Source organism: Ovis canadensis, chromosome 12, assembly GCF_042477335.2.
Source record: "Ovis canadensis isolate MfBH-ARS-UI-01 breed Bighorn chromosome 12, ARS-UI_OviCan_v2, whole genome shotgun sequence".
Classification (NCBI taxonomy): domain Eukaryota; kingdom Metazoa; phylum Chordata; class Mammalia; order Artiodactyla; family Bovidae; genus Ovis; species Ovis canadensis.
In genome coordinates this window covers 41499128-41523970 of record NC_091256.1, presented here as the reverse complement: position 1 = coordinate 41523970, position 24843 = coordinate 41499128, and the positions used below count along the sequence as shown (strand labels likewise).

The 24843-nt window shown below is 38.2% G+C and overlaps 1 protein-coding gene across 3 annotated transcripts in view; it reads right to left on the bottom strand.

Moving 5' to 3' along the window:
• The window catches only part of SMYD3 (SET and MYND domain containing 3), a 756573-nt gene that overhangs the window by 611015 nt on the left and 120715 nt on the right, over positions 1-24843 (bottom strand). The window contains exons 1-2 of one of the 3 annotated variants that reach the window (XM_069545498.1): positions 23926-24030; positions 23315-23487 (exon numbers count right to left, since the gene is read on the bottom strand). The exons of 1 other annotated variant lie outside the window; for it this stretch is intronic. The gene's annotated coding sequence lies outside the window, so the exon portion shown is untranslated. Of the gene's footprint in view, positions 1-23314; positions 23488-23925; positions 24031-24843 lie in introns of those variants that run through there. One more of the 3 variants, XM_069545499.1, reaches the window with a different exon arrangement.

Sequence of the window (24843 nt, the reverse complement as noted above, 5' to 3'; positions counted from 1 at the left end):
TCCACCTCATCAGAATTGATTCAAATGTATCCTTTTTAATGGCTGATTAATACTCCATTGTGTATATGGACCACAGCTTTCTTATCCATTTGTCTGCTGATGGACATCTAGGTTGTTTCCATGTCCTGGCTATTATAAACATTGCTGTGATGAACATTGGGGTACACATGTCTCTTTAAATTCTGGTTTCCTCAGTGTGTATTCCGACAAGTCTAAGAGACATTAATACATTCAATTTCCCTAAGTCATCTTAAAATCTTAAATAGTTTTAAATCAGGATGAAGGAAAAAAATGCTTTTGCCTAAAGACTGAAATCAGAAATGCTTTAAATATATAAGTATTGCTATTATAAATATCATACTGCATAATCATAAAAATAAAAGTACCATAGGTAAAATTTCAAAGAAGGTACAAGAAAATCTGGTCAATATTTTCATTAATATACTATAACCTAAGCCTTCAAAATGGCAAAAGATGTTCATCTTGGTTTCAAATTCAGAGTACATTTTATCAGTATGAATGAATCATCAATCATGCTTCCTCTAGTTAAAAAATAAAACAGCAGCATATTTCCATTTTAGCTCCAACAGTGAGAAATCCAAAAGTCAAATTCACCATCTAATCATATTAATCTGTTCATTTCAGAGGCCTAGAGACCATTTTCTCCTTCTAGCTACTTTAAAAGTTTCCTCTTTTATTTTATAATTAAGTACATTACTTTGCTTAACTTTTAACCTTAAATTTCCTCAAGTCCTCTTGGAAGTAAGCAATAATGAAATCTCAAATAACTCATTCTCAATTTTGAATAAAATGGCCTTTTATGTTTATTAAAAAAAACACTGTACTGACCTAGTCCCAAAGAAACCTTAAAAGACAAGCCCATAGGAGATACAGAATTAAATGTTTCATCAGTTAATTCATTATAATTATTAATTCCCAAGATATTTATAAAGAGAATGATCATCAGCTGATAGCCAACTAATGAGAGTTAACAGGAGTGGTTTATAAGGGTTTTCATGCCTGTGTGGCCCCCTCACAGTGAGTAGGTGCTATGCCTATACAAGATTCTCTCATGGTCCCACAGTATTACACTCACATTATACTTATCAAAAACCTTTCTGAGCTTGATAGCACCTTGTGATAAAATGTACACATTGCTGCAAAAGACTTACGACTACAATTTATTTGCAACTCAGTATGAAGAGTTGACTCACTGGAAAAGACCCTGATGCTGGGAGGGACTGGGGGCAAGAGGAGAAGGGGACAACAAAGGACGAGATGGTTGGATGGCATCATTGACTCGATGTACATGAGTCTGAGTGAACTCCAGGAGTTGGTGATGGACAGAGAGGCCTGGTATGCTGCGATTCATGGGGTTGCAAAGAGTCGGACACGACTGAGCAACTGAACTGAACTGAATGAATTACCTTAATCAGATAAGCATATTATTTTTCTCTAAACACTTAGCTGAGATTTCTAGGAATAGAAATTTTGTTTCGAGAAGGTATAGGAAGGGGAGAGAACTACCAGAGTGTTCAACAGGAAGAAAGGTCTAGAGAGAAAAGACAGGAGAAACTATGACAACGGACCAAAATGGAAGTTAAAATGTACACGAAGACAATTTCATTTGCCCTGAAATTTGGACTCCAGCTCAGAATGCAAGCAGGTATGGAATAGAGAAGGTAAACCGAGCATAAAAAGTTCTAGAAGAAGCAAACTTTAATCCTAGCTGCTTCATTTATTGCTCTACAAATGATAGTAATAAATATAATTCTGTCCTTAAAGTTGTAAGTTATTCTAATCTATGATAATAATAATAAAGCCTACCTAGAAAGTTGAACAGATTTTTCACACTACACATACTTTATGAAATTAAGTTCTTGAAATGTGGTCTTGGGGAGAGAAGTGAAGTGAAGTCGCTCAGTCGTGTCCGACTCTTTGCGACCCCATGGACTGTAGCCTACCAGGCTCCTCTGTCCATGGGATTTTCCAGGCAATAGTACTGGAGTGGATGCCATTTCCTTCTTCAGGGAATCTTCCTGACCTAGGGATCGAACCCGGGTCTCTCACATTATAGACAGATGCTTTACCGTCTGAGCCACCAGGAGAAACAGACCAAACTGTTTAAATTTTTCTTTGAGTGATACAAATTGAGATGATTTTCCCTTTTTTCCTCTTTTCCAATTTTATATAATAGTATTATTTTGCTTCTATAACCAAATAAGCATAATAATGAAAAGCCAATATGTACTACTATTTAATGACTTTAAATTGTTCTTGGTCTAAGGCAGGACACAGAGAAAGAGACTGAATTTCAATTACAATTTATTACCATGTTGGGAATAGTAAACACAAATGTATACTTTGTTTAAACAAAATTTAAATGAAATTATATTTTATTAATTGATTTTATTTTTAACTGGTGTTTGGTACAAATGGTAGTATTAAAAAGTAAAATATTCTTACTCAGATACTATATGAGAAACTGATAATTTAAAATAATGATATCTATGTTATCATAGCATATTTTAAAACATTTTCTAGAGTTAATATCTTTCAACATATAAAAACAATCATTTCTAAAACAGAACAATATGCAAAAAAATTTTTTTAAGTTCTATCAAATGAAATTTGGGCTACTCAGTCATTTTCTGAACACAAGTTTCAACTGATGCTTCATTTCTTATTATTTTCTCTGACTTATTTGGACTTCCCTGTTGGTCCAGTGGCTATGACTCTGTGTTCCCAATGCAGGGGGTCCAGGTTCAATCCCTGGTCAGGAAACTAGATCTCATCTGCTGCAACTAAGAATTTGCTGATTTATTCAACTCGAAGTTAATCCATATAAAGTAAATTTCTTTATTCTCTTACATTATCTTTCACTTTGACTTGGAGTTAGGTAGTCAAAATACCACTTTTTTAAAATTCCCAGAGATAAATCCACACACATATGGACACCTTATCTTTGACAAAGAAGGCAAGAGTATACAATGGAGAAAAGACAATCTCTTTAACAAGTGGTGCTGGGAAAACTGGTCAACCACTTGTAAAAGAATGAAACTAGATCACTTTCTAACACCATACACAAAAGTAAACTCAAAATGGATTAAAGATCTAAACTTAAGACCAGAAACTATAAAACTCCTAGAGGAGAATATAGGCAAAACACTCTCCAACATAAATCACAGAAGGATCCTCTATGACCCACATCCCAGAATTCTGGAAATAAAAGCAAAAGTAAACAAATGGGATCTAATTATAATTAAAAGCTACTGCACAACAAAGGAAAATATAAGCAAGGTGAAAAGACAGCCTTCTGAATGGGAGAAAATAATAGCAAATGAAGCAACTGACAAACAACTAATCTCAAAAATATACAAGCAACTTATGCAGCTCAATTCCAGAAAAATAAACGACCCAATCAAAAAATGGGCCAAAGAACTAAATAGACATTTCTCCAAAGAAGACATACGGATGACTAACAAACACATGAAAAGATGCTCAACATCACTCATTATTAGAGAAATGCAAATCAAAACCACAATGAGGTACCACTTCACACCAGTCAGAATGGCTGCTATCCAAAAATCTGCAAGCAATAAATGCTGGAGAGGGTGTGGAGAAAAGGGAACCCTCTTACACTGTTGGTGGGAATGCAAACTAGTACAGCCACTATGGAGAACAGTGTGGAGATTCCTTAAAAAACTGGAAATAGAACTGCCTTATGACCCAGCAATCCCGCTGCTGGGCATACACACTGAGGAAACCAGAATTGAAAGAGACACATGTACCCCAGTGTTCACTGCAGCACTGTTTATAATAGCCAGGACATGGAAACAACCTAGATGTCCATCAGCAGACGAATGGGTAAGAAAGCTGTGGTACATATACACAATGGAGTATTACTCAGCCATTAAAAAGGATACATTTGAATCAGTTCTGATGAGATGGATGAAACTGGAGCCGATTATACAGAGTGAAGTAAGCCAGAAAGAAAAACACCAATACAGTATACTAACACATATATATGGAATTTAGAAAGATGGCAATGACGACCTTGTATGCAAGACAGCAAAAAAGACACAGATGTGTATAGCGGACTTTTGGACTCAGAGGGAGAGGGCGAGGGTGGGATGATTTGGGAAAATGGCATTGAAACATGTATACTATCATGTAAGAACCAAATCGTCAGTCTATGTCCGATGCAGGATACAGCATGCTTGGGGCTGGTGCACAGGGATGACCCAGAGAGATGTTATGGGGGGGGAGGTGGGAGGAGGGTTCATGTTTGGGAACGCATGTACACCCGTGGTGGATTCATGTCAATGTATGGCAAAACCAATACAGTATTGTAAAGCAAAATAAAGTAACAATAACAATTTTAAACATAAAGAAATAAAAATTCCAGATGCAAATGGAAAAATCTTTGAGGTATGAGAGATATTAAAGGTTGTTTTCAAAACTGACCCTGTCATTCATTCACCAATTCCTTCTTCAGCAAAAATGTACTGGGTCCCTTCCAGATGCCAAGCCCTTGTTTGGGCATACAGCAGACACTGTCCATTGCTTACCCAACAACCACTTGACTCTTCCCTGCCACGGGAACTGTGATTTGTTGAAATACAAGAGATCTTTTGATTTCAGAGCATGCAGGTTGCCAACTCCAGGGGGATAAATCATCACTGGTCTAAACTAGTAAAAATCTTATGCCCATGGACACTGGTTGTTCTGAGAACAGACCATGTTACCCAGTTCTGGCTAATGTCTTATAAAGGAATACAGCTGATCCTCATTACTCATGGATTCTTTACTAGAAAATCTGCCGACTCACTAAAATTTATTTATAACTCCAAATCAATACCTGCAGCATTTTTGCAGCCACTTGTGGATATGTGTAGAGAGGGAAAAAATTTGAGTCACCCAACGCACATGTTTCCCAGCTGAGGTCAAACAAAAGGACACTCTGCTTTCTTGTTTCAGCTCTCATACTGTAAACAGGTACCCTTTGTATGATCTATCTAGTGCCACACTTCTCTTATTTTTTTCACTTTTCATTAGTGTTTTTGCTATTTTAAATGGCCAGCTAGCATAGTACTGCTATGTATCCTAAGCACAGGAAGCTATGATGTATCTTGCCCAGGATATATGTGTGTTAGATAAGCTTCATTCAGGAATGAGTCACAGTACTGCTGGCGATAAGTGCAATGTTAGTGAATCAACAATATACATTAAATAATATGTCTTTAAACAGAAACACATACAAAATAGGGTTATATATTGATTGTTGATTAAAATATGCCCAGCGACTTATAGGAACCTAACTCTATCACCTAGGAGCAATGATTCAGTTTTGGCTAATTCAGCGCTTGTGGTAAATAAAAAGAATCAACTATATTTCTAATGAGAGGCATTTTTGCTTATTTCAACTTTCTGAGCAAAAGAAACAATAAGAGAATAAATACTATCAGACAGAAAGATCCTGATAACATCCAACAGCCAGCAGCTACCAACATCCAGACTTTGAATCAGAAAATAAGTTCCTATTTGTTTAAGCCGTTACAGTGGAAGTATTTATACAAAGATACAATTAAATGATGTTTCTTTATCAATAAACATACAGTACTCTTAAATAAAACAAAAAACATGTTCTACATTCTGAAAAACCAAGACTTATTAAAGGTGCTTATCGTGCATCTAGTCAAACAGAGTAGCTTCTGTTTGGTACCACTTTTATTTCTACCTTGCTTCCCTGGTGACTCAAACGGTAACGAATCCGCCTGCAATGCAGGAGACCCTCGTTCAATCCCTGGGTTGGAAAGATCCCCTGGAGAAGAGAATGGCAGCCCACTCCAGTATTCTTGCCTGGAGAATTCCATGGACAGAGGAGCCTGGAGGCTATACTCCATGGCTTGTCAAAGAGTCTGACACAACTGAGTGGCTAACACTTCAAGACGAAGGTCAACAAACTTGCAATATTATGAACTGATATTTAATTTTTAATAAACTTTGCATGTTTTTATTGTGTACTTATAAATAGAAAAATACAGTCTCAAAAACATTTTGACACATAAGGTAAGGATTATCTGAGAAATATGGATGAATGTGTGTGTATGTGTGTGTATATATATAAAGATATATCACAATTTATCATTCCACATTGATAGAATTGGCATCATATCTATACTGATGGACATTTGGGTTTATTATTTTACTCTTATAAACAATACTATGGTGAACACTTGCATTGTACATATATACAATGATTTTCAAAACTATTCTGGACTTAACATATACATACAACTACATAATTAACAAGAACCTACTGTACAGCACAGAAAACTCTACTCCATAATCTGTAATAGCCTCTATGGGAAAAGAATCTGAAAAAGAATTGATATATGTATACATATAACTGAATCATTTGCCATACACCTGAAATGAACACAACACTGTAAATCAACTATACTCCAATATATAACACAAATTCAATGTAAAAAAAAAAACATGCTGAAGGACTCCAAAGAGGTTTTACTCATGCAGCTAACATCTCTCCATATTTCCTATATTAAAGACTAAAATTAAGAAATTTTAAAAATACTTATTAATTCATTTAAAATGATAATTATACTACATGTTGATAGAATATATTTTTATGAAAATAACTATATTTCACAAAACAAAAATAAATGAGTGAGGAAGAGTGGCACTGTTACATATTTATACAAATCTTAAGTGTATGGCTGAATAAATGCAGCTGAATTCTCATCAATGTTTCTGAACTCAATCTGCTGAATAATCAGTTATCATGGAGCTTCTGAGAAAATTCACTGTATGATCATGAGAAAATTAGAATGAAAAAGGCAAATGCTGTCTTAATATTATTATAAAAATGGTTTTCACCTTACAGATCCTCTGAAAGTACCCTGGGGAAAGCCCAGAAGTTTCAGGACCCCACTTTGCCTTTTGCTGCTTTAGAGCACATATTTGTAGACGTGGAATTGCTGAGTTATAAGAATACACATCTTGAAATATTTTACATGTCAACAAACAGCTCTCCAAAGCTGTTGTAAAAATTCACACTCCCTCAACAGTGTGTGTGTGTGTGTGTGTGTGTGTGTGTTATTTGCTCATTCACGTCCAATTCTTTGAGACCCCATAGAAGGTAGCCCACCAGGCTCCTCTGTCCATGGAATTCTCCGCAGCAGTACAGTTCTCTTCAATACATATCTTGTCAGCCCTGTTGACAGTCATTTTGCTTTTTGTCAGCCTGATGGGTGTGAAATATTATCTCGTTGTGCTTTTGCTGGGTGTTCTCTTGATAAACAGCGCTTGAGCACCTCTGCAAGTCCATTCACCACTTTTGGTTTCTTTCACGTGAGCTGCCTATTCATGTAATTTGCCCATTTTCAGCTGTGTTGTCTTTTAAAGAGATTAAATTTACTGAGTTTGATCTCTTGTTGGATGCATGATTTTAAATTAATTTCTCAAAGATCGAGTCTGTATTTATTCCTCAATTAGGCACTACAAGAAAAATACAATATGTAAATCATTGAGAATGAAGCCATATGGCCTGGAACTGAATTTTCAGTTTACTTTCTCTAAACCACTGAACTAAAGTGGGAATAATAATAACAGCAAAATTACATGGCTATAACAAGAATTAAATAATATATGGGAAAAACTTACTGTGCTTGGTTTATAGGAAGGGCTCCTTATAATCATCACCATGTTATTATTACCTAGGAGATTTTTTAATGGCAAACTCTAAAAGATGTTTCCAGATACTATTTGAAATACCTCAAGTGTTGGGTAAAAAACATATTAATATATTAAAAAGTTTAACCTTATAGAAATTCAGAATTTTATAAAACCTTGAATGTTTATAAATCCTTGGAATATTTTTCCCAATGATTTTCAAGTCCTTCATATATCTAACTATGAAAAATTACTGAAAAGTATAATAGCAGTATAAGTAGAAGTTATTTACTGAAATATTCATGGATATAATGAGCAACCACACATAAACACACTAATAATGGAACTAGTGCTTCTGGGAAAACTGTTGGTACACATTAGTTTTAAACATTCTTGAAAGTCAACATCCAACCCAAATAAGTAGAAAACTTTTACATATCTTTCTCTTATCTCCAAAAAAATAAAAAAAAATCACAAATAATACAATGGCATTGAATACTTCTATTTTTCTACAAATATTATAAGAAAGGCTGAGAAAATCTTAACACATCCACTCCCCTCTCCTTCTCACTCATTAAGTGAGTAGTAAAACGTTTTCTAACACTGAAAAGATAATTAATTCTTTTCAGGTAAGCTGACTCATTTTACTAAAAAGCAATCTTCCTATTTATAGCTCAGTTATAATCATCTTTGGATGATGGAAATTTATAACTGATCAACCCTGACTAAAATTAAAGAATCCCAATGGCAATAAATTATAACATCTATTTTCCCCCTGAGGGAATGAGAAAGAAAACAATTTTTGAAATGTCATTACTCAAATGGCTTTTTAAAGCCAAGTGATATCTAAATGGTAAATTTTAATTCTCTTTTTTTCTGATAAAAGGATCTTTTGAAAGACAAATTCTTCCTATTGTTACTGCTCTTTATTTTACTGGGCCCATAAACATCACTAAGAACTGTTTTGTACAATGGACTTTGGTAGGTTCTGTAGAAATAGGGATCATAATAAGATACAGTTCTTACTTTCAAGAGCTTCTGCAACAGAAACAGAGAAGCAGGAACAGCAACAATGTTTACTATCCCGCCTGCTATGTGGAATCAGTACTGTGCTAGCCATCAGTAAGACAGTGGCAGGTAGAGAGTGGGAACCCAGATACTGAAGTAACAGAAGTAACAATTATTGGTCACCACAGGTTCTGGAGTATGGCCACAGGAAGAGGTAGCTAAACTGGGATAAAGGGAAAGATAATAAGAAATAGGGATGAAGAGGCCGGGTGTTGGGCGGATATTCACTACACCAACAATGACACAGAGTAATGATGAAGAAAGAAAAAGTGAGTCGTGAATGTAAAGGGGTAAATGGAAGGTGAGGTGATGGGATATAAAGGTAAACGCTTCAAAGGACCTGGTAACTTCGAAGGAGAAGAGACATATCTTTAAAAGCAGCAATGGAAACAAGAAAGACATGCAGCTTCTCTCGACACCAAGGAACATAGGATATGAGAAAAAAACAGCCACTGCCTGGAAGGACAGGAAGCACTGTCCTTAAGAGGCAGTCAGATTTCACTTGGAGCAACAGAAGAGAACATTCAGAGAAGACCTTCAGGATATTGCCTGAAGTTTTGCTGATGATAAAGCACGTTCCAGGTGATAGAGAAGAAAGGATAGGGGAAACAATGTTAAGAAAGGGTAAAGAATTAGTGAGATTAAGATAGACAAGAGCCATTTGTTCAGTACTGATGGATAACTTTGGATATTAGCTGACTTCAGAGGCCACACTCATTTAACCTACATTCTACTCTTAAAATAGCCTTGATGCAAAATGACAAAATGTTTCAGTCAAAACATGTAACAAATATCCAGGAAAACTCAAGATTAGAAACAAAGAGTTGTCAGAACAGAACTCATTAAAAATGATCAACGAAATCAAAACTACAGAATGGGTAAGAATTTGCTGGGTTAATATGGTTAAAAGGCGACGTCAGCACTGCAGACGATAGGAACAGCAGTTAAGATGCACAGATGCCAGCTAGAGGGCAGTCCTTGTGGCTGAATCAATCAAAGGGGCCAGTCATGAATAAAACCTATAAACTGGAAAGGCACAGGGTAAGGGAAAGGTTGGTGGTAGTAAAATTACTTTCAAAACAGATGTGGTTGTATCTAGAAAATTCAGTGTTACAGTGGGTTGATCACATAGAGTTCCATTGTTTCTCTCATGTAAAACAAAGGCAGGAAATGAGGATGCTTGGAAAGATCCATGGTGACCAAGCATCCAGCTCCCTCGAATAGTTACTAGTGAGACCAAGATGCTACTAGAGCACCAGACAGTGTATCCAATTCCAAGCAGCAAGAAGGAGTAAAAGCAAGAGACCGACACAATCCCCCTCAGTAAGCTATCCTGGAAATCGCACACAATGTTTCTTTACATCTCACTGGCCACAATAAGTCACATGGCCACATCTAACTGCATGGAAGATAGGAACATATAATTCTTTAGCTGGAAACTGAGATAGGCAGAATTTCAGTAACTTTCTATTGTCACATGCTAGGCACTGATTTCATCTGACTCCACAACCTACACTCTCAGCCACTGTGCCACTGCCTACGAGTGAGTCTCTTCAGTCAGGCAAGAGGCATCAAGACCTGAATCAAGGCAGGGAAAGTGAAAACAGGTGGAAGAAATGGCTTCAAAAAATAATAAAGAGCTACTTTGGAAAACAATCTAGCAATTCCTCAAAAGTTCAAACATAGAGTTTACTCAGCAATTCCACTCTTAGAAACACAGATAAAAGTAATGAAAACTGAAACACACAAAATTTTGTACTTGAATGCTCATACCAGTACTATTCATAACATTTCCAAAGTGAAAAGAAACAAACGTCAACCAACTGATAAGCAGATAAAGTGTTATACAGACATGCAATGGACTACTATTCAGCCATAAAAAAGAAATAAAGTATTGCTATGCCACAGCATGGAGGAACCTTGAAAAATAATGCTAAGTGAAAGGAGTCAGTCACAAAAGATCACATATTGTATGATTCTGTTGATACAAATATTCAGAATAGTCAAATCCATAAAGGAAAAAAGCAGACCAGTGGTTGCAAAGAGCTGGGGTAGGAGCAGTGGAGGATGGGGGAAGTGAGAAGTACCTCTAAGAGATTCAGAATTTCTTTTGGAGTGACTAAATCTGGTACCATCACTTCATGGGAAAGAGATGGGGAAACAGTGGAAACACTGTCAGACTTTATTTTTGGGGGCTCCAAAATCACTGCAGATGGTGACTGCAGCCATGAATTAAAAGACGCTTATTCCTTGGAAGGAAAGTTATGACCAACCTAGATAGCATATTGAAAAGCAGAGATATTACTTTGCCAACAAAGGTCCGTCTAGTCAAGGCTATGGTTTTTCCAGTGGTCATATATGGATGTGAGAGTTGGACTGTGAAGAAAGCTGAGCACTGAAGAATTGATGCTTTTGAACTGTGGTGTTGCAGAAGACTCTTGAGAGTCCCTTGGACTGCAAGGAGATCCAACCAGTCCATCCTAAAGGAGATCAGCCCTGGGTGTTCACTGGAAGGACTGATGCTAAAGCTGAAACTCCACTACTTTGGCCACCTCATGCGAAGAGTTGACTCATTGGAAAAGACTCTGATGCTGGGAGGGATTGGGGGCAGGAGAAAAAGGGGACGACAGAGGATGAGATGGCTGGGTGGCGTCACCGATTCAATGGACATGAGTCTGAGTGAACTCCAAGAGCTGGTGATGGACAGGGAGGCCTGGCGTGCTGCAGTTCATGGGGTCGCAAAGAGTCGGACACGACTGAGCGCCTGCACTGACCTGAACTGATCTAAAATTGGTTACAGTGATGGTTCCACAACTCTATAGACATGTTAAGAACCACTAACCTATATGCTTTGGATGAGTGAATATACAGTGTGGTATAGTGTGTGAATATCTCAATAAAGCTGTTACAGGGAGAAAAAAAAAGATAACCAAGAGATGATATAATTTGACTCCTCTGATTAGTTCAGCTCTATTCTAAAGTCGGAGAAGGAGAGATTATTGGGGCAAAGAACGCTCTTGACCCCTAACATGAACACGGCTCTGTTCTTCCTTTAGAAAAGGAAAGCAGCAGAATGTCCACACGATGGCTCCATCTCGCTGGGAGGATTCTAACCTCCCCACGCCCAGGCCTCATGTCCTGTCGTGGAAATGCAACAATCCTGTCCTACCCTTCGCACTTGCTGAAACATTTCTCTCACCTTCTCCCTCCATACTAGAGAGCAGAGCAGACTTTATCTGACATAAAGAATACATGCAAAACAGCAGTTTACGGAGTCCCAAGAAAGGCTCTCAAAATAAAGAGTTTAAATGCAATACGAATAAGATTTCTTAATTTTGTTAGAGACAAAAGCACTGAAAGTTAGTGAGCCCAGGATACACTTATATGCAAAAGAAGATATTAAATAATTCACTTAAATTATTTAAGTTTAATATAACAGATACAGATGATAAACATCATCCCACTGATGAGATTAAAGATACTGTCTGGTAACAGAGTGGGGAAGAGAGACAAAGTATACTCTTCTGTAAAATACCATAGACAAACTGCAATCAAATCAAATAAGAAGACTTAAAGACTTTCTCACACCATGAAGACCAGTGAACTCAGACTGATTGATAACGCATTAAAGGGCAATGAGGATTTCCTTAAAAAGATGAACTGCATCTGGTACCTCTCTGTAACCTCATCAGTGTCTCCCACAGTGCCTTGCACATTTTACACGTAAGTAAATATTTGCTAAACGAATATGTGCATTTACATAGAGAAGTACTTTCAACTAGACTGCCAAGACCAATAATGGTTGAGATCTTTAAAAGAAAACTGACAAATTTTTCCAAAATAATATTCCTGGAGGTCAAGAGGCAAACTTCAGATTGAATAGACAAATTTTAGTCTTTTGTGCTTTTCAAAACTTGTACTATTTCAAAGATAAAAGCAAAAGAAAAGGTCTCCACCTTCACTCAAATATTTCAACAAACACAATACAGTTTTCATGACTTTATGTTAAATGCTTAGTTAAGGGCAAACAAAATTCTCACCTGGTAACCATGCAAATTACTTAGTGTGTTCTAAGGGGAAAAAGTGTATACCACCATGCTTTTCCCATATTATTATTCATGCAGCAAGTTTGAAATTTTATGAAATACGTTCAAAAGTGAAAATGTGTGCCCATATAAAATAACACTTCTTTTTTAAAAGCCAATAACATTCTCCCAAATCATCCCACCCTCTCCCTCTCCCTCAGAGTCCAAAAGTCCGCTCTACACATCTATGTCTCTTTTGCTGTCTTGCATACAGGGTCATCGTTACCATCTTTCTAAATTTCATATATATGTGTTAGTATACTGTATTGGTGTTTTTCTTTCTGGCTTACTTCACTCTGTATAACCGGCTCCAGTTTCATCCATCTCATTAGAACTGATTCAAATGTATTCTTTTTAATGGCTGAGTAATACTCCATTGTGTATACGTACCACAGCTTTCTTATCCATTCATCTGCTGATGGACATCTAGGTTGCTTCCATGTCCTGGCTATTATAAACAGCACTGCGATGATTTGGGAAAATGGCATTGAAACATGTATACTATCATGTAAGAAATGAATCGTCAGTCTATGTTTGATGCAGGATGCAGGATGCTTGGGGCTGGTGCACAGGGATGATCTAGAGGGATGATGTGGGGTGGGAGGTGGGAGGGGGGTTCGTGTTTGGGAGCTCATGTACACTCATGGTAGATTCATGTCAATGTATGCCAAAACCAATATAGTATTGTAAAGTAAAACAAAGTAAAAATGAAAATTAAAAAAAAAATAAAAAAAATAAAAGCCACTAACAGAAACAGTAACAAAAATGAACATTAGGGAATTCTCATTTTTGTAAAAAAAAAAAAGAATATCTTACATTCACTTTTCACTGACTCAATAGGCATGAGTTTGAGCAAACTCCAGAAGCTAGTGGACAGGGAAGCCTGGCGTTCTGGCAGTCCACGGGGTCACAAAGAGCCAGACGAGACGTAGCGACTGAACAACACCAACAAGGAACTCCTTATATTCACTTTTCAGAAAGACTTACTCAGGTACTCTATTAAATGGGCCTGGCTGCTACACTTAAATTATTAGATGCACTAAGTTTTGCTTGCACTTGTCATGCCAAGCCTGTGTCTCCAAGCTAAAATGTAAGTCTGCCTCTACACATATCATAAACACAAGGGAAGTTCCTGACATTCTTAATGCAGAGGTCAGTTAAAAGAACGGGTCCAGCCTCTGCTCTAACGAGGTGCTCCTTCTCCTCTGAGGGGTGGAGTCACACAGATGGAAGGCAAAAGGACCTTACAGGCATGAAAGATCCTTAAGGAATCACCAACCTAGCTTCTGTCTTCACAGTAGGACCTACCCGCTGGGAGGACATCTGAATGACAGGAGACTTCCGCCATCACTGAAAGAAGCCGTCTTGATCATATCCTCCTCCCAAATGACAGAAGGTGACAACTGCTAGTACCAGAAGCCTGGCTTCACTTGGGAGCTTAACAGTATCCCACAACTATGGAATCTGAACCTGCATCTTAAAAATACCTTTCGGTATTTCATATTGCCTTAATAGTAGAAAAGCAGTATTCTAACCTGAAATAAAAAATGGTCATATCTGAAATGGAATTGCAAATAATTATTTTGAATATTAAGCCTGTTTGCTTTTAAGATATATAATCTTTGAAATGGCAAGCAGCAAAATCTAACATATCAGGTGAAATAAAAGCTGTCATGATGCTGCCTTTTAGAAGACGGTCAATATATTAAACTGATTCATCCCTAGCCTATAAAATTTAGGACAGAACACACATACACATATACACAACATATAATATTATGTCATATTAAATACAGTCCAAAAGAAGCTAATCAGGAGAAATACAGAGTTGTAATCAATTACTAAACCATTTGTCTTCCCAGGTAGCTGAGTGGTAAAGAATCTGCTTGCCAATGCCAGAGACACAAGAGACGCAGGTTCTATCCCTGGCTCAGAAGATCCCCTGGAGAAGGATATGGCAACCCACTCCAATATTCTTGCCTGGGAAATTCCATGGACAGAGGAACCTGGTGGACTCCAGTCCATGGGGGTCTCAAAGAGTTGAACACCACGGATCATGCATACGCACTAAACCAATTATGTAACCACTGGAAAATTGTAAATTGGTAGCCATCATTTTATGTAAACGTATTTGAGAACACACTGATAAAGGAAGGTCTAATTTATTTCACCAACATGAAGCTTCAAATTTAAATCATCTAGTGAAGCATTAGTGAAGCATGCAATATAGGATTAATAATTATTGGTAAAGGTGCAGGATAGCCTTACAGGGGGCCTAAAAGGCACCCAGACTAAAAGAATAGAGGTACAAAAATGCTATCAGGAATAGAAGGAGACTTCATGATCAGGAGAAAGTCAAGGAAGAATAAAAGCAAAAGTGAGTTCTAAAGCATTCCTAGGACTACGCACAGCATGTGAAACAATTACTATTTTCTTAATAAGTTGCTATTCCTAAAATATTCAAATTGATTTTAGAGGCTACAATTTCCCTTCAATGGAGCAATTTTGAAATGAAAGTGATGAGAAAAATAGAAAATGCAAATTATACAAGGGGAGTTGAGAGACCAGGGCTTTGTGAACAAGGCTCAGACTATTCCACTGGCTTCACGTGGTGAAGCACATTAACAGGGAGCTGACATGACTGCAAAATGTCCACGTACACTATTAAGCTGAATGGGTTTTATTGCAGCTCAGCTGCAGAAACAAAAGGTACATGCAGAGATAGCTGTGCTTTGAACTGTGAAAAGTGTCAGTCGCTCAGTCATGTTCGACTCTGCAACTCCATGAACTGTTATAAACCAGGCTCATCTGTCCATAGAATTCTCGAAGCAAGAATACTGGAATGGGTAGCCATTCCCTTTACCAGGGGATCTTCCTGACCCAGGGATCAAACCCAGGTCTCCTGCATTGTAGGCAGATTCTTTACTGCATGAACCTCAGGGAAGCCCAGTGTTTTCAATTAACCTATGATAAAAGGCTGACTATGGGCTTCCCTGGGGCTTCCCTAGTGGCTCAGATGGTAAAGCGTCTGTCTGCAATGCAGGAGACCCGGGTTCAATCCCTGGGTCGGGAAGATCCCCTGTAGAAGGAAATGGCAGCCCACTCCAGTATTCTTGCCTGGAAAATCCCATGGACCATGGAGCCTGGTAGACTACCGTCCATGGGGCTGCAAAGAGTCGGACACGACTGAGCGACCTCACTTTCACTTTCACTTTCACGGGCTTCCCTGATGGCTCAGAGGTAAAGAATCCACCTGTAATGCAGGAGATGCAAGAGATGCAGGTTCGATCCCTAGGGTCGAGAAGATCTCCTGGAGTAGAAAATGGCAACCTACTCCAGTATTCTTGCCTGGGAAATCCCATGGAGACGAGTCTGGTGGGTTACAGTCCATTGATTTGCAAAGAGCCTGACACAACTTTAGCAAGTAAACAACAACAACAATTTTGAAGCAATATTATGACATGAAAATACTCAAGAAAACTATCTTGAAAGATAAATCAACTTTCAGATATTTTTTCTCCCATGCTATACTGTCTTAACTTCATGTTATTTTTATAACAAATTCTTGAGCACTTTTAGGATGACAGCAAAGTTGAGAAGAAGGTACAGAGATCACCCATTCACTCCGTGGCCCCCGCACATTCATAGCCACTCCCATATCATCACGCCCTCCACACCACATTTGTTACAATCAGTGAACCTACATGCATGACACATTATAAGCACCTTAAGTCCACAGTTTACATCAGGGTTCACTTTTGCTGTTACACATTTTCCGAGCTTTCATAAATGTACAATAACATATATCTATCATTAAAGTGTCAAACAGAATATTTTCACCACCCTAAAAATCCTGGGCTCCACCTATTCATCCCTCCCCTCAACTCAACCCATAGCAACCATGGGTCTTTTTCTGCCTCTGCAGTTTTTCCTTTTCTGGAATGTGATATAACTGGAGTTGTACCGTACAGACAGACTTAACAGATTATCTTCTTTCATTTAGCAATATGCATTTAAGTACCTGCCTGTCTTTCATGGCTTCGTAGATCATTCCATTTTAGCAGTGAGTAATATTCTTTCCTCAACCATATCCAGTAGATATTAGCAGATAGTAATATTAGTAGATACTAAAGAAATGAATCGTTTCTGTTACAGCATTTTTTTTATTTCTAGCATTTCTTCTGGTTTCTTTCTTAGGATTTCGGTCTCTCTGCTAGTATTGTCCATCTGTTTTTATATACTGTCTACTTCATCCATAAGAACCCTTAGCATATCCATCACAGGTGTTTTAAATTCCCAGTCTGGTAATTCCAATATCTCTGTTATATCTGGTTCTGACACTTCTTTCTCTTCAAACTGTGTTTGTCCCCTTTTGGTATGCCTTATGATTTTTTCTTCTTGATAGCTGGATATGATGTCCTGGGTAAAAGGAACTGCTGTAAATAGACCTTTAATAATGAAGTAGTGAGTTGTAGGGCAAAAGCAGTCTCGTGATCAGGCTTCTGCCTTTTAATGAGCCAGTGCTTCTGGACTGTGAACATCACAAGTGCATCACAAGTGTTTCTTGGGGTTGTTTTGTTGTTGTTGTTTTGGTCTCTTTAGGTGAGAGAATGACTAGCGTGGACTGGAGTTGGATATTTCCCTCTTCCCACAAGGAAGGCAGAGAGGAAGTTAGTATTTCCCATCTACTGGAGCTGACTGGAGTGGGTATTTCCCTTCCTCCAGGTCCATTAGGCTCCAGTAACACTCCAGCAGGTTAGGATATGATAAGCTAATTTCTTCTGAGGAAAGCATTGTTAGGGAGTGCAAAGTGTTCTGCTGTTTTTCAGAATGGCTCCTCTTCCTCTCCCCCTGCCAGAAGCATGAGGGAATTTTTCTCCAACATTTACTGTAAGAACCTGGTCAAGCTCCCAGAGGTAAAATTCAAAAAGTATGGGCTGCCTCCCGTGACTAGGTTCCCCTGAAGTTTTTAATCCTCAGATTAAAAAGAGCCTAATATTGTAAGTCAATTATATATCAATAAAAAATTAATTTTAAAAAGCCATTCAACAAGACCACTAAGATTATAGTCATATTTTATGCTATAATTTTCATCATTGCCTTTTTTCTCCTTTATTTATTTATTTATTTTTAAGAAATAAAAGGCAAAGAAACTCCTCTGTGTGACTCCATGGACTGTAGCCTGTCAGGCTCCTCTGTCCATGGAATTGTCCAGGCAAGAATACTTGAGTGGGTAGCCATTCCCGTCGCCAGGCCATCTTTCCAACCCAGGGATCAAATTTGGGTCTCCTGCATTGTAGACAGATTCTTTACCATCTGAGCCACCAGAGAAGCCCATATTTAAGGTACATAATCTCAGTGGTAAGCCTGCAGTGCAGGAGATGAGGGTTCAATCCTTGGGTCGGAAGATCCCCTGGAGAAGGAAATGGCAACCCACGCCAGTGTTCTTGCCTGGAGAATCCCACGGACAGAGGAGCCTGATGGGCTACATACAGTCCATGGGGTCACAAAGAGTCAGACATAACTGAGCAGCTAACACTTTCACACTTTGAATCCTAAAAATGGTTCAGTTCCTCAGTGACTAAATTTATGTCATCAGTTTAAGAAGTCATTCATTGATTTATTCATTTAACAATTACATATTATGCCAGATACTATTTTGGCAGTGAGAAATAAGCACCGAACATTATAAAAACTGTACCTGCCTTCACAAAGCTTAGTCTTCAGCTGTAAAATAATTTAACAAGGCAACTAAAACACAGTACGTCAAGTGCTTTTTTTTAATAACTAAGTTTTGCCAACTACACCAGAAATGACTTGCACTTCAAGTTTTCATTTCAGATCCATTTGCTAAAAGTCCTTGAGGTATTTAGACAACTTTCAGAAACAATAACATGGTTAACAACATGAAACAGTTGTGCTATTTTATGACTTCTAAAGATTGAAGGCAGGAAGAGAAGCGGATGACAGAGAATGAGATGGCTGGATGGCAGCACTGACTCAATGGACGTCAGTTTGAGCAAGCTCTGGGAGATGGTGATGGACAGGAAAGCGCAGCGTGCTCAGTCCATGAGGTCACAAAGAGTCGGACATGACTGAGCGACCAACTGAACTGATGACTTCTAATGTTGATACAGTACAAATTCCTGCTGCTGCTAAGTCACATCAGTCGTGTCCGACTCTGTGCGACCCCAAGGACTGCAGCCTACCAGGCTCCTCCATCCATGAGATTTTCCAGGCAAGAGTACTGGAGTGGGGTGCCATTGCCTTCTCCGGTACAAATTCCTAGCCACTTTCAAATTCTTGCTACTCTTAGGCTACTGCAGTGTAGATGGAAAACTTAAGATTAAAAAAAAAAAGGCAAAAGAAGCAAAATGAAAAATACTAGCCATGCAATAAAATAACTAATACACTCTAATTTTATTCAGTTAATTATCCTGGGCAGAAAAGGAAAAACCAACTATGAATTACATGGTATCTGTGAGTGTATTCTTTGGGAAATACTGAAAACTGAAAGCATTCACATGGAAAGAAATGGCTTTATATCCACCATTGCCTTTTTTTCTCAGAAACTGAAATTCATAAATGTCACAAAATTCCATTTTGATTTACAAATGACATTTGTAAATCAAAAGAAACTAGTAATAGTCAATGAATATGATACTAGTTTTTTTTTAATGTTTGGGGCAGCTATATCACAGTATCTTAAGACATACTTCCTCAGATTAATTCAGTGATCATTTTCAAAGCAAAGCTTTCTTTCAGAGCTATAAAAAGAAAATATTTCTAGGTAACCAAAAAGAGTCATTAAACTGGAAAACACTGATAATATTAAACTCTAAAAATAATGTATGTAATAATCGTATAAAGTTTTAAAACATCCCAGTAACAATGTTTTTAAAGCTCAGAAACTCAAATATTATTCTAAGATTATTATTATAATCCATTCTACCCTAGGATAAAATAACCTCTCTAAACGGTATATACTACCTTCACCCATCCTTTCTTTTCCCAAAGGAATGGCAAAAACAGAAATGCAGTATTTTTATTGCAGTCATAGGAACATTAGTTCAATATATATGGAATTAAAATTCTAAATACCGTAAATAACAAAATACAGGTATTTTTTCATCCTACTGAGTAAATTCAAGATATTTACTAATTATCTAGTCTCCAAATTTATGAATTACTATAGTAAAATGTGAAGCAAAACTGTTCAAAATCAGTTAAACTCAGTCTTGATGTGCTAAAATGATTAACACCATCTTAAAGATAACCCCACATCTGAAACACATGATATCTCCCTGATTTCAGGGCACAAATCCTTCTATCCATCAAAGTAAATGGAAGGTTAGAGAGGTTAATAGAGACAGAGTGTCTGTAATAGACTTCTGCATTTCATCCCCACTCAATATACTCCGATGATCACTGAGCTATTTGTAATGTTCTTATGAATCAATGCTCCCTTTACATTCCAGATAGAAGCTAGAAGCCACTGCGTGAAGCAATAAAGCTCACCTTTGCAATCCTCATCAAGCTGATCGGATGATTAAATCTATGTGAGGCTTCATAAACAATTGAAGTGCAGGCACAACTTTAATTAAAAACTCAAATGGCACTGCTAAACACCTAAATAAAACATGAACAAGTACAACAGCCACCTGCAAAGAGCAACGGCAATTTCCAGCCTCTGTCTACCGAAGAGATTTTTCTCCATTCAGACGCACAATCACCCTGGCTGTATGATCCCTGGGATAGCAGTAGCAGTCAATAATTTAAAATCATGGAAATAAATGTTGAATATATACTTACACTTTACTATGAACTGCACAGTAGCCACCAAAATTTGCTCCAGACCTAAAATAACAAAGTGCTCTCATATGCTAGGATGGCGCCCAATTCTCTTTAATTCATTTTATTTATTTACTTAGTTTATTTGGCTGTGCCAGGTATTAGTTGCAGCCCATGGGATCTAGTTTCCTGACCAGGGATCACACTTGAGTCACCACCACAAAGTCTTAGCCCCTAAACCTCCAGGGAAGTCCCTGGCACCCAATTCTATCCTAACTTTTCATAAAAACTTACCATTGGGGGGGGAAAAAAAAAAAGCTCATATGGTAGATTGCTGATAAACAGGGTCAATTTATTCTTCACTCTGATTGCGTGGCTGATGAAGGGTAATCCTGGGATGACATGACTTTTTGGTTCATCCCTGACAGAAGGAAAATTTCTGGAAGATTAAGACCACAGAGCTGGTTGGATAAGTCACTGTCCAAGTCAGAAGGCAGAGTCAGAAAGATTTGTGCTGGAGAGCAGTATGCAGAGCCTGGAGCAGAAAGTCCCTTTTGTTTTCTTTTAGTAGTCTACCTTGAAATCAAATTTCCTGGTGCTAGGTCGACTTTGTTGTTTTAAGTGACAGAGTCTGACAGTATACTGTTATATTTTCCATTTATACTTCATCTCCTCTCAGGGTCATATAATCCTGACTGTTCTAGTCAGCCCTATGTAGAGAAAAGATGAAGGATTTAAGTCAGAAAGCACTCGGGTTGAACATTTAGCTCCGTCTCTTATGAGCTGTGTGATCTTGGAAAAGTTGCTTTTCCTCTGTGTAGGTCCATTTCTTCACTTACTAAATGAAGGTAATAAAATTTCTCACATGACTGTTTTGAGAAGTAAATCAGATGGCATATGTGACAGTTCAGATACTCAAAAAATAAAATAAGTTAGTTCCCAACTCTTCTCCTTATCTTAAATATATCCTTCATTCCAGACTGCTCTTCCTACTGTTCTCTGCTTCTCAGAGGTAGATAATCCATGCCCTACCCTTGCTGCCTCCCAACCAGAACGCAACAGAAAGTATAATCAACTGAAAGAGCATTCAACCAGGAAACAACCCAGAAGTTCCCTGACAGGAGAATGAATGAAGTGTGATATAACCTATACAGTGGACTGTCATACAGCCATGAAAATGAATGGACTACAGCTACATGCAATGACAGATGAATCTTGAAATTGCAATGTTGACTACCCAAAATATCCCATTATATACATTCAGCAATGATACCACTTTATAGCACTCAAGAAATAAGAGACATCGGGGTTTAAGCGTCTACACATTTGTACTAAGCACAGAAACATCTCAGATACCCCGATTCATAGTCAGTGTTTTCACAGAAATTTATTCCCATTTGAATACACACTTAGGTTGAAATGTATACTACAACATTCATGGACACACTGAACAAAAGCAACATTCTTCTGTTCTAATACTGTAGATTTTTTTCTTTAAAATAAAGCCAGCAACATAGACCACCTTTCATTTACCTACCTTGAATTCAAATCACAATGATGGCTCTAAATGGAAAATTTTTTTCCTTTTTGTTAGAAAAGCTTTCCACATACTGTGGCAACCACAGCTGTTGAGGTCAGCAGCATCATGGCAACTATGAAAGGTCAGCAATTTAGCTCTTTCATATTGAGGTCTCAGCTGTAGATCCCATCTGTGCTGACTTCAGGCTGAAGGGAATAAATTTCTTCCAGTTTAAAAACTGAAACATATGCTGCAATAATTAAAGGTTTCTGGAGCCAGTTCAGCAGTGCCAGGGATGCTGAAGCTGAGGACCTGTGAACACACCAGAGGACTTCCCATAGGGCACCCACCTGCTAAACAAAGGATACTTCCGAAGGCGCTGCACTAAGGTCCCCATGTTCAAAAAGGCAGAAAGAAACCAGTCCCACTCCCTCTATGTATTTTCTATACCTTACAACAGACTCCTTCCTACTGAAACAGAGGGTGGTGGTTTTGCAAGTCCAGCATTTTCTCTTTGCATCTCCTTTACTTACCTAGGCCTGCACTAATACTAGACACATGTGGCTATTCATATTTAATTAAAATTCAATAAAATTTTTTAATTAACTTCCTCAGTCACACTAGCTACATTTCAAGTGCTCAAGTACAACATATGACTACTGGCTGTTTACCATACAGAACATTAAAGAGAGTACTTTTGAACAGTCCTGATCCAGACACTAATGCATATTTAAAACAAAACCAGGGCTTCCCTGGTAGCTCAGTAGTCAAGAATCCGCCTGCCAAAGCAGGAGACACAGGTTCAATCCCTGGACCAGGAAGATCCCACATGCCGCAGGGCAACTAAGCCCGAGCGCCACAACCACTGAGCCTGGGTTCTAGAGCCAGGGAGTCGCAGCCACCAAAGCCCCCGTGCTGGAGTCTGTGCTCTGCGACAGGAAAAGTCACCTCAATGAGAAGCCCACGGTCCGCACCTGGAGAGCAGCCCCTGCTCACTGCAACTAGAGCAGCCTGCGCAGCAACGAAGGCCCAGCACAGCCAAAACTCAATCGACAAAGAATAAGTTATTCAAAACAAAACCTTCACCAGACTGCTGACTATAAAAATCCTAGAGTCAGCCAGAAAATGTCAAGGATTAGTCACCCAGCACAGTTACCTGAGGTTTTTCCAGGCTTGGGTGTTCGAGGCTTCTCTTGGAACTGTCTGTATATGTCCATTTCATGGTTTAGCGGTGCCCAGTGATGAGAAAGAATGGACCCCTGGAGCTGCATGGTTGAGTCTGACTCTCTAAACCATGACTCTCTGAGTTACTCACCCTGTCTCATTTTCCTATATGTAAAAATGAAGTCAATAGTAACAACTTCATAGATCTGTTTAAAAATTAAATGATACAATACTTATAAAACTATTAGTACCACACTTCGTACATGTTAAGAGCTCTATAATTGTTATCTATTAACCATTATTATCGTTGCCAAAAGGTAGAGAAAGGAAATAATACGATGAATTTTATCCATTAGAATCTATTTAGAGCTCTGGTAAAGATTCTCTATGAGAGAAAATAAAAAATACATGATCTTATTTCATTTTCTGCACTGTATATTTACAAATTAATCATTTCCTGTCTCACTTTTTACAGGCCTGTTCACTGTGCTCACAAGTCTTGTGTACACACTATGTGCATAGTGCTATGTGTCAAGAACTGCTCAAAGCACATAGCATGTGGCCACTAACGAAATCCTCACAGCAGTCCCACAAGGTAAGTACCTCGATGTACCTCTCCCCTTCCAGATGAGAAGCCAGAGACGCTGAGAGGTTCCGTAACCAATGCAAGATCATGCAGCTTGGAAGTGGCAGTGACTGGATTGGAATGCAGGCAATCTGGACCCAGAGTTTCTGCTCGCAGGCATTATGCAATATTTCCCTATACGCTGAAAGTTTCCTTCCCAAACAAACAAAGCATTTCCAAGCTAGCTGTTAGGTAATATTATTAGAAACAGACAGCTTATTTAATGGGCTTGGCAATGACAGGGAAGGGGGAAGTCTCTTGGGATTTGGATGTGACCACAGCAGTAATCACTATCTGGACTTCTAACCCCCCTGGCAAATGTGGAAGGAAACAAGCTCTGCTCAGGAGGGTTGGCACGGATCCCTGGGAGGTGTGGGAGCAAGCTGTGAGGGTGGATAGGATTTCACAATGAGTGGTTGCGGGGGAGGAACCACAGGCATTCACCCTGCAGGAGACAAGGGTGCTTACATCCCACAGTACATGTCACAATCCCACACAGCTTTCAGCTAGCACATTTCGGTCTAGAACCAAATTCCTTTTTACATATGGGCAGAAGCAGTCCTTGCATTGTTTTAGTAATTTAACATGCTGATTTTTCCAGGATTGCTATTACTAGGCAAACTAAAGAAAATTAATACTTTTTTGTCCAAAGCTTTACCAAGAGTTGCTCAAGATTTCAGACGATAATGTCATGCTATTTGAATCACCAACTCAGTACATTTCTATCAGTCTTCATTAGAGCTGCATATTTATAGTAATTCTTCTATGAATTCTAATCATGCCTAAACATTCATATAAGGCAACATATACTATTTTATGATAACTTCCCATTTATTTCTCCTTTATTGTATTATTTGGGCATTATATTTGTATTTTGAAATAATGTGTATAAGTCT